Source organism: Wyeomyia smithii, chromosome 3 (genome assembly GCF_029784165.1).
Source record: "Wyeomyia smithii strain HCP4-BCI-WySm-NY-G18 chromosome 3, ASM2978416v1, whole genome shotgun sequence".
NCBI lineage: Eukaryota > Metazoa > Arthropoda > Insecta > Diptera > Culicidae > Wyeomyia > Wyeomyia smithii.
Window position 1 is genome coordinate 106,447,535 of NC_073696.1, and position 15,391 is coordinate 106,462,925.

Genomic DNA, 15,391 nt, shown 5'->3' on the forward strand with positions numbered 1-15,391 from the left:
GAATCAAGGTTATGTACAAAAGCTGAAAGGCAAGGATGTTCTCATTTCGATAAAACCAATCATTTCAGACGATATTTCTTTTGAGTTTGAACGTATCCAATGTCCGATTCATTATGAATTTGCAGACTTCAAACAAATCGGAAGTTAAATCTTTGGATTTAGGTGAAATCAATTTCAAGTGTTTGACAGCTAGTCATTTCTATAAATTTCCAGGAGAGTATGTCCTGAAAGTTTAGTGTGAAATGCAAAATAATTTCAAATCCCATACAATAGTTGGAAAAAGTTAATAACGCTTACTAACAATAATGCATCGACTTGAATAGCATACCTTCAAAGAACTATTATTTATACTTGGAATGTTACTATGGCAAAGAGATGTTTTACTATTATGCAATGTTTATTCTCTTTCTAGGGTTTTTCATTTTTCATGAAAAAAGAAAGTCAAGCCAGAAAACGTGTTCGTTTGATTGTCACCGTTTGAAAACAAAACAAAACTCAGAGTAATAGTCTTGTTGTTTTAACTGTATTTATGTAAATTCGTTCTGTGTACTGGACATTTTCATTTCACGACTAGTGAATGGATTGAAAAATACTACCCCGAAAGAAACCATTTCCGGAATCCGAATTAATTTCGATGTTTCATTTTGATAACGCTTGCTGTTGGATTCTCATTTTCGCTTTACCGAAGAAACTTTGAAGATCTTTTGGTTAGATTTTCAGAAAATGTTGTTGCGTGACTGTGAAAGATACGCGTAAAATATTTCATCAGAGTATGATTGTATTGATATTGACTGTAAGAGTATTGATGACAGCTCATTACAAAGATGAAAATCTACTGTACCTATCTGAAATGGTACTGCGTTCATTGGAAGTGAAAATTGATGAAGATTGGTTATGGTGCTTATTACGGGAGTCACTTCACGGTGAAATCAGAGTGAAGTAAACAAAATCCTGTTACGGGACTCACGTAAGTGAGAAAAACGTCGCAAAGTGACATCTGTCGCGGAATCTGGGTTATTATGAGTGTCATATCAGTGAAGTGAGAACGGAAAAAGCGACTTTTCGCGTGGAATTATTCCACGACCATTTTGAACGGTAAAATAATTCCACGAAGATGCCATAAGCTTAAAATTGATTGATTTGTGATCTAATGGCAAAAATTGGATTTATTCTTCAGTAACGAAACGAATCAGAATTTGATCCGTGCTTTAAAGCGGTAAAAATGCAAACTAGTTAAGGAAATTTTCGATACCGAAAAAAACATTTTTTTTGCTGCCGAATGTCTTAGAAATGCAGAACACGTGAAGATCGGGTGTTATCAAAAAAAAAAAAAAAAAACGAAAAAAACGACAGAGAAAGGTCTTGTTGTCCCATAAGACCCTATTCAATTTTATGGTAATTGGATTTTTAGTTTAGAGGTTATGTATCAAAATGTAAAAATAATGAAACATCATTATCTCGCAAACTACACGACCGGTTTCAACAAATTTGATTTCAAATGAACAGGCTACCCAGAAAACCTTTAACTTTTGAATTTTATGAAGATTGAACTTGTGGTTCAAAAATTATGAAAAGAAACGTGTTCTGAAGACTGTTTAATCTCACTCATGTTTCTCAGAGATGGCTGAACCGATTTTCATAAAATCAGTGTCAAATGGAAGGCCTAGTTGCCCCATAAGACCCTATTGATTTGTTTTGCAATCGGACTATTACTTTGCCTGTTATGTTCAAAAATGTGAAATCCAGCTATGAAAAGGAACATATTCCGAAGACTACTTGGACTCACTCACTTTTCTCAGAGATGGCTGACCCGATTTCCACAAAATTAGTGTCAAATGAAAGGTCTAGCTGCCTCATAACATCCAATTGAATTTTACTGTAATCGAACTGTAACTTCGTCTGTAATGTAACGAATTTCACGAAAATTCATTATCTCAGAAACTACACAACCGATTTGATCAATATTATTATCAGATGAGCGGGCTTGTTAAGGGTTAACTGATAAATTATGATTGAACACGAGGTTTCAAATTTTGACTGCCCTATACGTTCCCATTTCATTTCATTATAATCGAGCTTAAGCAACCGTTATGTATTAAATTGTTAATAAAACAACGAAAGTCTATTATCTCAAAGATTACATGACTTATGTGAACATAACTAGTGTGTTTCCCAGGAACCAGAAGTCGCCAACCTAGAATCCAAAATGGGGTCTGTGGTCGATTTCAGCTGCTGTGTATCATTCTAGATCCGGAGATACTCATGTTAGACGGAAATCGGCCATTTTTGGCTGTTTCCCAAAAACCAGAAGTTGCCATCCTACAATTCATGATGGCGTCTGAGGTCAATTTTTGGCTTTTTGCAACATTCTGGCTCCGGAGATACTCATATTGGGTGATATTTGGTCATTTTCAGCTGTTTTTCAGAAACCGGAAGTCGCCATCTTAGAATTCAAAATGGTATCTGTGATCGATTTGAGGTCCTGTATATTATTATAGATCCGGATATTATTATATTGGGTGAAAATCGGCCATTTTTGGCTGTTTTCCAAAAACCGGATGTTGCCATCTTACAATCCAAAATGTTGCCTGAGATTGATTATGGAACATATTTTTTACCTCTAAAAACACTCTCATACCAAATTTGGTTGTATTTTCTTGATTGGCTCTTCAGCTGTGGGAAATTTGTGTTTCATTTGTATGGGACCCCTCCCTTATAGAAAAGGGAGGGGTGTCAAACCATTATGCACATATTTGTTACATCTGAAAATATTCACCTGCCAAATTTGGTACCATTCAGTTGATTAGTTCTCGAGATGTGCAGAAATTTGTGTTTCATTTGTATGGAACCCCTCCCTTCCAGAAAAGAGAAGGACGTCCAACTATCATGGACAAATTTGTTACCCCTTAAAACATCCACATGCTAAATTCGGTTTCACTTGCTTGGTTTGTTCTTGAGTTGTACAGAAATTTATGTTTCAGTTGTATGGGACCCCTCCCTTCCAGAAGAGGGAGAGGTCTCAAACTATCATAGGAACCTTTATCGGCACCAAAAACCCCAACATACAAATTTTCACGTCGATCGGGTCTGTAGTTTTCGAGCCTATATGGATCTGACAGACAGACAGACAGATCGGACTGCATTTTTATATGTATAGATTACAACATCAATTTTTTAGAACCTAAAGAGTGAATATACATTAATTGGATTGAAGCGTTCATGTAAATCTATTTTAACAAATAATAAGTTTGAATGAGAAAGGTTGGGTCTGACCGCTAGGTGGATTAATTTAGGTTTTTCACTAGCGTTTGCATGCGTGAAGAAAGTAAACCGAAGTGAAAAAGATGAGATCCACAACCTTCAATTTCGCTGGATCGAATTTGTCCACAGTTCCAAGCGAAGTGAAATTTTTCACAGTTGCATTTTTCACGAGAAGATTTTCACTTCGCTTGGAACTCTAAATAGGGCTTTACTAAGCATTTAAAAAAACTAAAAAAAATGTTCACGGGATTTTTAGTATTCCGATCGAAGATTTACCTCCTTTAAGTATGTGAAAAAAAGCGTATTTATTTCAAATTGTGTTATCGCGTACTGACAAATTTGAAAACTAAAATTGTGATTGATACCATACAACTGTTGATAGCGATAGGTAGTGGAGCGAACTACAGTAGCAACGCGTAATGTTGTCATGGTAACCATACCAAACTGTGTAAAACATGAGCTTCCAAAATCGAACCGTGGAATGTGGTGAATTAGGGTTAAAATTGATTACATTAAATTCAGAACAAAATAATTGATCAAAAGATACTGATTTTACAATATTTGCGAGAATCATGTACTTGCCAAACATAACCGTTAGGTCGACGGGGTAGTTTTATATATTTTCGTAGAATTTCTCTAACTTCCTCAAAACTTAATCGAATTTGATTGAACAAGTTTCATAATTTTAAAAATTTATCAAATTAAACTTTGATGACTAAAGTTTTATAAATGTACCACTTGAATCCCTTATTTTAATTTTTACCTTATACATTTTGTACAAGCCGAAATCGGTCGAAGGATGGTAAAATGAAAGCAAAATTAGTAAATCTCATCCCGAGAGTCCCAATAAACAGATCTTGCCAAAAACTATCGTTTAAATATTTAAAGGTTTGTGATTGTTAGTTCCAGTTCAAACATCAACATTCACCACGTACATATCGAACAATAGCACATTTCTAATAGAAGGCATAGGTTTCAAGGGTGCTCAATTTAATCTCGACTAATCTCATAGGAACTCCGAGAATTCACGAATTTGTTTCATGACATAAAGGAAACAAATTTCAGTCATAACACCAGCGGTTAAAATATTGTAAAACGTGATCAATTTCACCCCATTCAATAAAAACAGAAAAAATCTAAATGGAAAAAAATGTTCTAAATTGAGCGCCGTTTCACCTTAAATGTCTTTTAAAAAGCGATCTGGTTACTTTTGCTGGAACTTGGGACGTTTAGTCAGGAATGGATTTTATTTAAATATCTTCGTGTTTGATTCTTAAAGTGCTTGAGAAAGTCATATTCATTTTTTAATACAGAAATGTTAACAAAGCGTTAATTTTTTTACAGCAATTGGATCATGGTGGAGAGTGCATTGAGGGGATTTTATTAAACCCACCCTTCCAGCTGGTCTCGAGGTACGATGCTGGCCTAACAAGCCAGTCGTCGTAGGTTCGAAGTCTCGGCCCGGGAGAGACTGTTAGTGTCAGTAGGATCGTAGCGCTAGCCCCGCAATTGTGTCCTGTATACTTAACAGTTGGCTGCGAAGTCTGTGTGTAATAAAATAAACAGAATGTCGAGTTCCAATTCGGAATGTAGCACTAAGGCTTTACGTTTTTTTTTGCTTTTAATAAACTTTATCAAACTACAATATCAGTTCTCGACTAGAGGCGTCTTTGTTTCCGTTATGCGGCAACAACTCATATCATAAAATAGAGCGTATACAGTACCGCTGTTTACGCATTACTTTAGGTTGTATGCACTTAACTCATACAATGCTGTTCCGAAATAAATGTTAGCGGGCATTCTCCTCTCAAAAAATTGCTGGATTATCACTTCTTGCATTCTTGTGAGAAGTGAAAATTTCATAAATAATTTTCAAATACATATGGAACTTGAATTACAATCTCGTTTCATGACTGTATATTTCAGTTACGTGTCTCAAAACATTAATCCTTCATCATATGCTTCGAACGATATTTTTTTAAGGGGTTATATACCTTTTTAGTTTTCGAAAAACCGAAAAAAATTATTGCATTATCTTCAAATACAACATCTTGAGAACATTCTCACAAATTTTCATAAAGATCTGAGCAATAGGAAGAAAGTTAGAGCGATTTGCAGCGCGCCTCGCCACGGCCGCATAAGCTAAACTTAAAACTTTATACGCGATTATCTCGGAATAGTGTTTTCCGAAAAATGACTTTGCCGTGATCCTGATTGCGGGAAAACTACTGAACCGATTTCCTTCATCTTTTTTTTATTTTCGTTATTAAATTCGCCGGTCCTTGAACGATCGCTTTTTGCAACATACAGTTACATTTTGCCGCAAAAAAATTTTTAATGCAATTTTGAGCGCTAAAAACGTGCATTTTTTGGGAAAAACGTTCCCGTTTGCACTGAAAACAAAATACTCATAAAAGCGATCGTTCAAGGACACGGCACACTTCTAAACTAATGAAATAATATGAGTTTTTTGATTTCGGTTGACCCGCTGAGTCTCTATCGTGATCACCGTAAGCCTCTGCAAAAAAATAGCGTTTCGGGGAAACGGCCATTACTCAGTAATAATTGGCATATCTCAAAAACAAACTTATTTTGTTGTTGTTGATAAACTGTACTTTCAGAAAAATAATGATGCAATGGAATTTCCGAGAACCCAACAGCTGAATCATTCAGCGAAATATTCTACAATCTTTCGGTTAAATTTTCAAAAACATCGGCAAATGAAATGTTAATGCTTGCTTGTTTACGAAGATTGTTATATTTGCCGAATGTTCATCGAAATGTATTTCTGGCATCCGCAAAATATTCGCCGAGTTCGATCAGCTGTTGAGAAGTTTGCCGAGATGAATTAAGTGTGTACGTATACAATAGATTGTAAATCTATTTCACGATTGATATCAATTATAATAGTTTATTTTATACTGATGGATCTGTTCTCAATGAATTCACCCACCAATGTTCATAACAATAGTTTATCCATCGCATATAAACTCGAAAGCCACATTAAGAAACGGGTGACAAATAAAAATTATAAATTTTTACCAACTGCTGTCAAAATAAGGTAGATATATTCAAAGACAAACTAGTTTATTTCTCATGAACATACGTTTATTTTTAATTAAAAAGTAATGCCCATTTGCGAAAGGTCCGTAACCGATCGAGGTTTTTTCATGATGCCGGAATAAAACTTTTCGAATGTATCTTTTGATTCTTTGAGCATTCAACTGTTTGCAGTTCTTTGCACTCGACACCAAAAAACTCAAAATTCCAAAGAAATCTTCAATTGGATGACACTGAGGCAGATTCTTTGGGTCGCGTTTTCAGGGTACAAATGGGGTGGAGTGGTTGTTCAGGAACGTTTGTGTTTTTTTTTGGTAGAATGTGATGGTGTTTCTCTTTAGCCGAAACACTTACCTTCTATCGGTAAGGTGTTTTTACAGTAATGAAATCGAAGCTTTCTTTGAACATTCGTTCGTTCAGCCACATTCGTTCAGCCACTCAAAAACTGGTAAAACTCTTGGGACGATAGAGGATTAGGAGGATTTTATTATTTCTAAAATTCCGTTGAGACCTTCGTTCAAGAGATTGGATGTAATTCATGATTATATTTGTCATTCGAGTTGAGCCCACTGTGCCAGTCAGGAACAGTAACGCGCGCGCTTGAATTAAATATTATCGTTTTCTCAGTAAATCGCGAATACTCAATAGTGAAATTTCTCCAGCAAGAAATTCAATAATTCCTACGTACCAGTCAGTGAAGATCGGTCAAAAATCGGCCAATAAACCGCGAAAAACGAAAAAGATACATTCGGTTAATAACAACAAAGGAACGCTATTGTTTTGATCGACTTGCTGCAAAGTTGCAGAACGTGTGTGGCTATTCTGACATAACCTCGCGTTAATACCAAAACAAAGTGAAGAGAGAGTGTATATATCATAACAAATCTGGTGATATTTATTTCGCGAACGAAGATTTGGATAAATTGTACGCTAATCAAGCATCTATGTAGTGAAACCTGAGGGGCACTCTCCCTTCAGTTCAATTGGGGTGAGCAACGGGTGACTGTTGCTACACAAACAAGCTTCGTGCGGTTGGAAATAAAAGGTGATGGCTGCTTCAAGCAGCGGCGACCCTGATGGGTCATTCATTGGAAGAAGACTTCCAGTTTTTATGGACCCAACGAACGAATTTGGTGCACTGACGTATCTACAGCTGATTGGCTTCGAATCACCACTGCCGAAAAACCCCTTCTTAATTGGGAAATCTGTTGAAATGGTTGCTGGAGGTGCAATCGAAGGAGCAAACACCGAAGCGCAAGGAACCCGCTATACGCTTAAAATTAGAAATCCGTCACAGGTAGAAAAACTGCTGAAAATGTCGGAACTTATCGATGGCACCAAAGTTACTATTAGACCCCACCCGAGTCTGAATGTCAGTAGGTGTGTCATTTCGTGCTTTGATCTAACTAATCTAGAAGAAAACGATATCCTCGAAGAAATAAAAAACCAAGGTGTAATCCGAGTACAACGAATTACGAAAAATATAAGCGGCAACCGAACAAATACAATAACGTTCAATAAATCAACGTACCCACAGTATCTAAAGATCGGTCTCCTGCGTGTGACAACTCGCCCCTATTTTCCAAATCCTCTCATTTCCAAATTTGGCCACCCTCGCGCCCGTTGCCCTGGCCCACAACAATGCTATAACTGCTCCGACAAGCATCAAACTAATGAATGTAATGCAGATCCGTACTGTCGAAACTGCAAAGGAACTCACCGCCCAACGAGCCGCGAATGCCTAGCCTACGCATTTGAGAAGGAGCTAATCAAAATTAAAATACATGATAATATAACATACCCTGAAGCACGCAAACGAGCTGCAGAACAACAACAAAACAGTAGATATGCCGAAGCAGCAGCACAACAAAATACCAACGCTCTGATAAAAGAGATGGAGGCAAAATTAAATGAAAAAAAAATGAACAAATAGAAAAACTCGTAGAGATCGCTAGAAAAAAGGATAAAAAACTAAAACAGATGTTCGTACAAATGGGAAAGATGAAGCAAAAAATGATAGAAGTTACACAAAGTAAATCAGACCAAATGTCAACACAAACCAATCAGCAACCAATACAAACCAGTCAGCAATCAGGACCAAACACACGATCTAGAACCAATCCAAGAAGTGCAAAATCGAAACGACAAACCACCAAAGAACCTATATCTTCCCCGGATAGACAAAGCCCACTGAAGAGAAACACCGCGAACACAGACGAACACAACTCTGACGACGACATGGAAATATTGGATATCCATTCTAATCATGCTCTTCGATAATCCGAACACATCTAAGAGTTCAATCTTCTATAGGGTGTTGTATCATGATCGAACCAGTCAGGAAATGTACCATGATCGGACCATTTTTATATATGCGAGATTTCTTAACTTTTGAACAAAAAAATGTGTCAAATATGTAGCAGCACCATCAAATAACTTCTTTTGATGATGTTCAGAAGGTTTCATCCAGATTGCTTAAGTATTACTACTATTAAAAATGTTTTAAAAAATGAACTATTTTCGAGCACCAATTGCCCTTTTATTGTTATCAGGGCTTGTTTTCAAGCAGTGATTTAAGAATCAGATATTTAAATATTGCAGTATATTTTCCAGTAATATGTTTCTGCAACATCTCAATTCAATGTAGGAACACTTTTTATATGAAATATTTGCTCTAAAATTGGAATTATTGGTGAAACGCGAAGGCCTGTTTTGTATCATGATCGGACCAGCATTGAACCATGATCGGACCAGCCTACTTCTGAGACATCACCGTTTCACTTTGCTTATGCTTGATTTACCCAATGAAGGATTTCACGTTTAATGCATTGGAACAGAATGTAAATGATGAAGCTTATTTTCTATGGAATGAAATCTCACAAAAACGACGTAAGGTTCACTACACTACACTACACTAAACTACACTACACTACACTACACTACACTACACTACACGTCACTACAAACAGCCCATTATACTTCAAGCAGGAAAAATATAACTCAGTGTCAACCTAATTTAAGAAGCACTTTTTTCCGCAAAGTTTCGACCAGTTTACGAGAGAATCATATATTAAAATATATGAAAGTTTATATTTGTGAATGATTGGTTGTCATAGCTTTCATCGAGGCATCTGTCTCAGCTTTGTAAAAACACTCGGAGATACCAAATACAATGACGAATATGACTGAGGTTTCTTCGAAAAGATTGATGACATAGCACCGATAACTTCTTTCAATAAACCTTAAACTGTGACTGGACTTTCAAGCAGTATGAAATAATAGCTTTTATTCTTTTAAACAACTTTATCAAATAGATACGATAGCGACTAACAAATCAGTATGAAAAAATTAGAAAAAAAAATTAAACAAAGTAAAGCTTCTGAGTGCTTTAACAGAATGGATGCCAATTATTTTTCAATAAATACATACATGTCAACATACACTATTCTAACAATTTAGTGAGAAAGTTTGGCTCGAGTTAGTAAAATGTTAATGAACGTTTTAAGATTTGAGTGAAATTTATATAATATACTATTCAATATGCTATTCACCGTGATCATTGGTGCTTATTACGGGAGAGTTTACGGTGAAATCAGAGTGAAGTGAACACAATCCTATTACGGGAGTCACGTAGGTTAACAAAACGTCGCAAAGTGACAACTGCTGTGAAATCTGGGTTATTATGAGTTTCATATCACTGAAATGAAAATGAGAATAGTGACGTTTTGCGTTGATTTTTTTCACGACCATTTTGAACGAAGTGATTTCAAGAATATGAGGAAGGTTTAAAAACCGATTGATTTGTGATCTAATGATAATATATAGCAATTTTATTTTCCAGTAAGGGGCCATCCACATACCACGGGGACAGATTATTTTTATCGATTTTGAAAAACGTGGACATAGAAATTTTTGTGCTGGGAAATTCATTTCACTTGTCTTATCCTCATTTTCACTTCACTGTCAATCTCACTTCACAGAGCTAATTTTTGTCACCTCACTTTAGATGGAATCGGGAATAGGTCTCAAAAAGTGCAGTGAGCGTGGGAGTGAAATTTATATTTCACCGTGAAGTAATTCCCGTAATAAGTAACATTGGCTGAATATCGCACTGAATATGAACTATCACACTTCAGGCAGAAAACTTAGAGCATTGCAATATTCGGCAAATTTGTAGTACTATTTGGGGACTACAAATTTGTCATACATCGTTTCTCAAAATTGTAGTGGTGGAGTAAGCTATCGGTTAAACGAAACGACAACCGAAAAAACACCCAGAAATTGAAAAGGCAAACTTGCCGTATTTGAAACTGAAATATAGTTCATAACGTTTTCGAAATAATATGAAAAAAGTTCGAAAATAGTTTAAGAATCTCGAACAAAATTGATAAAATCTAATTTATTAAGCCCAAACCAAACACCATGCAAGTAAAGTCCAGCACGCGGAGCGAAAAATCGCTTGAAGTTTCAGAAGCACACTGGTCCGATTATGATACATTTTTTGGTCCGATCATGATTCACCCTGGTCCAATCATGGTACAAAATCTATGATCAGGAAAAACGATATAATTCAATGAATTTACGTCAGATTTGCTATAAATTGTTATTTTTGTAAGCTAGACAGATAGACTTCTCCGATAAATATATTTTATTCAGGATTCCATGTAATATTGATGGTGAAAATGTGACATGAAAAGCGATGTACCTTGAAAATAGTCTAAATTGGTCGGATCATGATACATTACCCTACTACTGACCCCCGCATGGACATGAACAACAGCAAAAATCAGTTTGAAATGAGGGAAAGTGCAGTACCCCTTTCACTCCCTTATGTGGAAGCGCAGCAGGCAGGAAGACTTATCCAGGACGTCCCACCCCACCCTGTTGATGACGACTCCCCATCTGCGGCTGACAACACCTATCGACGAATAACAGAACACAGACAATCAACTGACTCTCGTTCAACACTCGCAGCATCAACTACAACAAACGACAAAGCCACCAACTGCTTCGCATTGCAGTGTAATATGCGCGGACTTCGCGCTAACATTGGTGAACTCAAACAACTGATCACTCAACACGAGCCTGCCATTATTGCCTTACAAGAAACCAAAGTAAACCAACAAACTGTTCCATCTGACTTTATCGGTAGGCACTATACTTTGTTACTACAATCTAACAGCCGTCACTATTGGCAACATGGAGTCGGCCTAGCGATTCACGAAGGTATACCATTCGAGCGTATTCAGCTAGAATCCAGCCTGCCATCCATCGCAATACGGATCCAGCAACCATTGCAGGTAACGATTTTATCTATATACATTAGGGTGGGGAAAAGTGATCGATTTTCCAGAACCTAGTTTTTTTGGTTCCTTTTGGCATCCCAAACAACATTGAACTTACCTGAAGTCGATTGGTTCTGTCTCCGCTTGGCGCATTGCATTTCAAATTTGTATGAAAATGCATATGGGAAAACCAACTTTTTTGCATTTACCTTTCTAGAGAGCTCAATAATGCTCTAATAATGCACTACATTATGTTAAAGTATAGTATTTTAGATGCCCAACAACTTTGCAGAAGACACTGAAGAGCTAGAATGTCCCTAAGAAGACCTATAGCTGTTCAAAGTGGAGTATGTCGATTTAAATGCAGAAAATCTTGTTTTCTGCCAACATTACTAATGTACCGGCATCAGTAGGATTCCCATCAGAAGTAATCTGTCGTAACGAGTTTATACACTCAGCTGGACCAAGCAAACAAATTTTGGTCATTATTCTAGGCGTAGGTAGAATCTACAACGTGTTTCAGAGATTACTTCTGATGGAAATCTGACTGACACCGGTACACTTGCAGTGTTGGCAGAAAAAATGATTTGCAACATAAATTTCGACATACTCAACTTTGAACAGCTGTAGTATTTTATTGGCACACCCTAGCTATTCAATGTCTTCGGCCAAGTCGTTAGGCAACAAAAAACCTACCATTTGATGTCATGAAACCTATGGTTTGAGCCATTTTGAGCTTTTTAGAATGGAAAATGCAAAAGAGTTGGTTTTTTTATACAAATCTCCATATAAATTTAAAATGCAATGCGCCAAGCGGAGACAAAACCAATCGACTTCCAATAAATTCAGGATTGTTTGGGGCCCCAAATAGAACAAAAAAAACTTGGTTCTGGCTTTCTGCTATCAAGTGTCGTTTTTTTCATATAACGATTCCCCAGCCTAATATAAGCGAGCAACAGAGTCAACAAGCATTGAATGGCATCTTCGAACAATTTCGGGGCCAGTGCTAATGATGGGAGATTTCAATGCTCACCATCTTGCATGGGGATCTCATACCTCTAACGCTCTCGGGCGCTTTATAGCAGAAGAGACATTATCAAAACGACTCATCGTCCTCAACAATGGCTCCCCCACTCGCGTCGACCCAGCCACAGGTAACACTTCAGCTATACACATTACTATCCGCTCCGAAAACCTAGCACGCAAACTGATGTGGCAACCGCTATCAGACACACACAATAGTGATCACTTTCCAATTCTTGTCTGCATCCCAGGGTGGTCAAAAACACGTACAACTCGACGGAAATGGCTATACGATCATGCCGACTGGGATAAATTCGAGAGTATAGTTACCGAAGCAATCCGCCCAGAGCATGAATGGAGCGTGGAAGAATTCACTGAACAAATCCTGACAGCAGCTAACGCAAGTATACCACGAACCAGCGGAAGGGTTGGACCAAAAGCTGTTCCATGGTGGTGTCCTGAAGTTAAAACGGCAATCAAAGCTCGAAGAAAGCAGCTTAGAATACTACGGCGCTTACCAAGTACGGATCCGAACAAAAATGAAGCTCTGAGGCAATTTCAAAAGGCACGGCAAACAGTAAGAAAAGTCATACAACAAGCAAAGCAACAATCTTGGGAAAATTTTGTGGCCAAAATTTCCCCATGTAACACATCGACTGCCCTCTGGCGAACAGTGAACATCCTGCGCGGCAGACGACAACAGCGAAAGATAACTCTTAAACAAGCGGATGAATTCACAAGCGACCCAACTGAAGTAGCCGAAAAACTAGCAGAGTATTACAGTGAAAAATCAGCGACATCCAGCTACCCGCGTGAGTTTCAAAGAATAACGGATTTATACTTTGCCGAACTAGAAAAATCACTTCCAACGACTGATGAGCACTGCCTCATCGCATCACTAGACTTGTCAAAAGCGTACGACACAAGTTGGCGATACGGTATTCTGCGTACACTAAAAAACTGGCGAATACTTGGTCGAATGTTCAACATACTTCGAAGTTTTTTATCTGAGCGTATGTTCCAGGTGAATGTAGGAGAACATTTATCTCAACCACACCCCCTGGAAAACGGAGTCCCTCAAGGCTCTGTTCTGTCTGTCACTCTTTTTCTTGTGGCAATGCAACCCATCTTCAGAGTGATCCCTCCTGGAATAGATATACTGGTCTATGCAGACGATATTCTGCTCGTGCTACGGCGGGCCAAAAATCAGCCGTTATACCGTAAAATGCAGCAAGCTGTAAAGGCAGTTGCTAAATGGTCCAAAAACGTCGGCTTTAGTATCTCGGCAGCGAAATCTTGGACTTTCTATTGCAGCCCCAATACACGCCGAGACCCTGTAAGAAGCATCACCATCGATAATGCCACCGTCCCCAAGACCAATCTGCTGAAAATCCTTGGCATCTCTGTAGATCGAACCCTTAATTTCAAGACCCACTGCAAACTTACAAAAAAATCATGCGAGTCGAGGCTTCGAATACTCAAAATGATCGGGGCTAAACTCCCACGTGGGCACCGGACATCTTTGCTTCAAGTGGGATCTGCAATTGTTACCTCAAAACTTTTATATGGAATAAGCCTCACTAGTAGAGGTCAAACAACATTACAAAACCTTGCGTCCGCTTACAACCATATGATACGCTTTGCTTCTGGTGCATTTGTTACCAGCCCAATCGTCGCAGTAATGGCTGAATCCGGAATGCTACCCTTTGACATACTTGCGGCTCAGCGCCTAATTCGAATCGCAATTCAACAACTAGAAAAAAATAGCAGCAATATCAATCTTCCACTCACACATCGTGCATCCGCTTTAAAACAACAACTAACCGGGACTCCTCTGCCAGCAATTGCGACACAAAAATCGGCCCTGGTACCTTAGCAAGCCTATTGTTAACTGGGATGTAAAAAAACACGTGAAAGCAGGTGATCCTCCAGAGATAGTTCTACCGATCGTACAAGAAGTGCTCACCCGTCGATTCAGCGAATCGGTAATAATGTATACCGATGGTTCAAAACTGGATGAAACTGTAGGCGCCGGCACTTTTGGCAGTGGTTATGCGAAGTCAGTTGGACTGCCACAACAGTGTAGCGTGTTCTCGGCCGAGGCATACGCGATTAAAACAGCATTAAAAATACGCAACACTAATAATCCAGTGATCATGACAGACTCTGCAAGCAGCCTATCTGCACTTGAATCTGGACAAACAAAACACCCCTGGATCCATGCAATCGAAGCAGCAGCTCGTATCAAAAACATTCAGTTTTGTTGGATCCCGAGCCACGCGGGAGTATCGGGTAACGAAGCGGCAGATCGACTCGCAAATGATGCGAGGAGACAATCACCAAAAAATATACCGATTCCAGCACTGAGAACCGCCAAAAGAGAACTGCGAGAACATTGGGCAAGACGGTGGTTCACTGAACGTGACGTGAAACTGCGCGAAGTTAAACCCGATACATATCGATGGACCGACCGAGACAACGCTGCAGATCAACGAGTTCTTACCAGACTTCGAATTGGGCATACACGACTAACTCACACCTTCTTGATGGAAAAAGAATCCCCACCCACTGGTGAAACTTGTGGAACAGTACTCGACGTCCGTCACATTCTGTTGCACTGTAGAAAATATGAGGTCACGAGACAAAAACATGGAATAACCGCGACGAATCTCCAACCAATTCTTCAAAACATCGACGAAAACGAGACAAAATTATTAAATTGCTTAAAAGAAACAGATTTGTACAAACTACTGTAAACGAAA

General features: G+C 38.2%; 1 protein-coding gene across 1 annotated transcript in view; it reads right to left on the reverse strand.

Moving 5' to 3' along the window:
* LOC129731198 (uncharacterized) overlaps positions 1–15,391 on the reverse strand; it is a 28,689-nt gene that overhangs the window by 8,312 nt on the left and 4,986 nt on the right. The gene's annotated exons all lie outside the window — the stretch shown is intronic.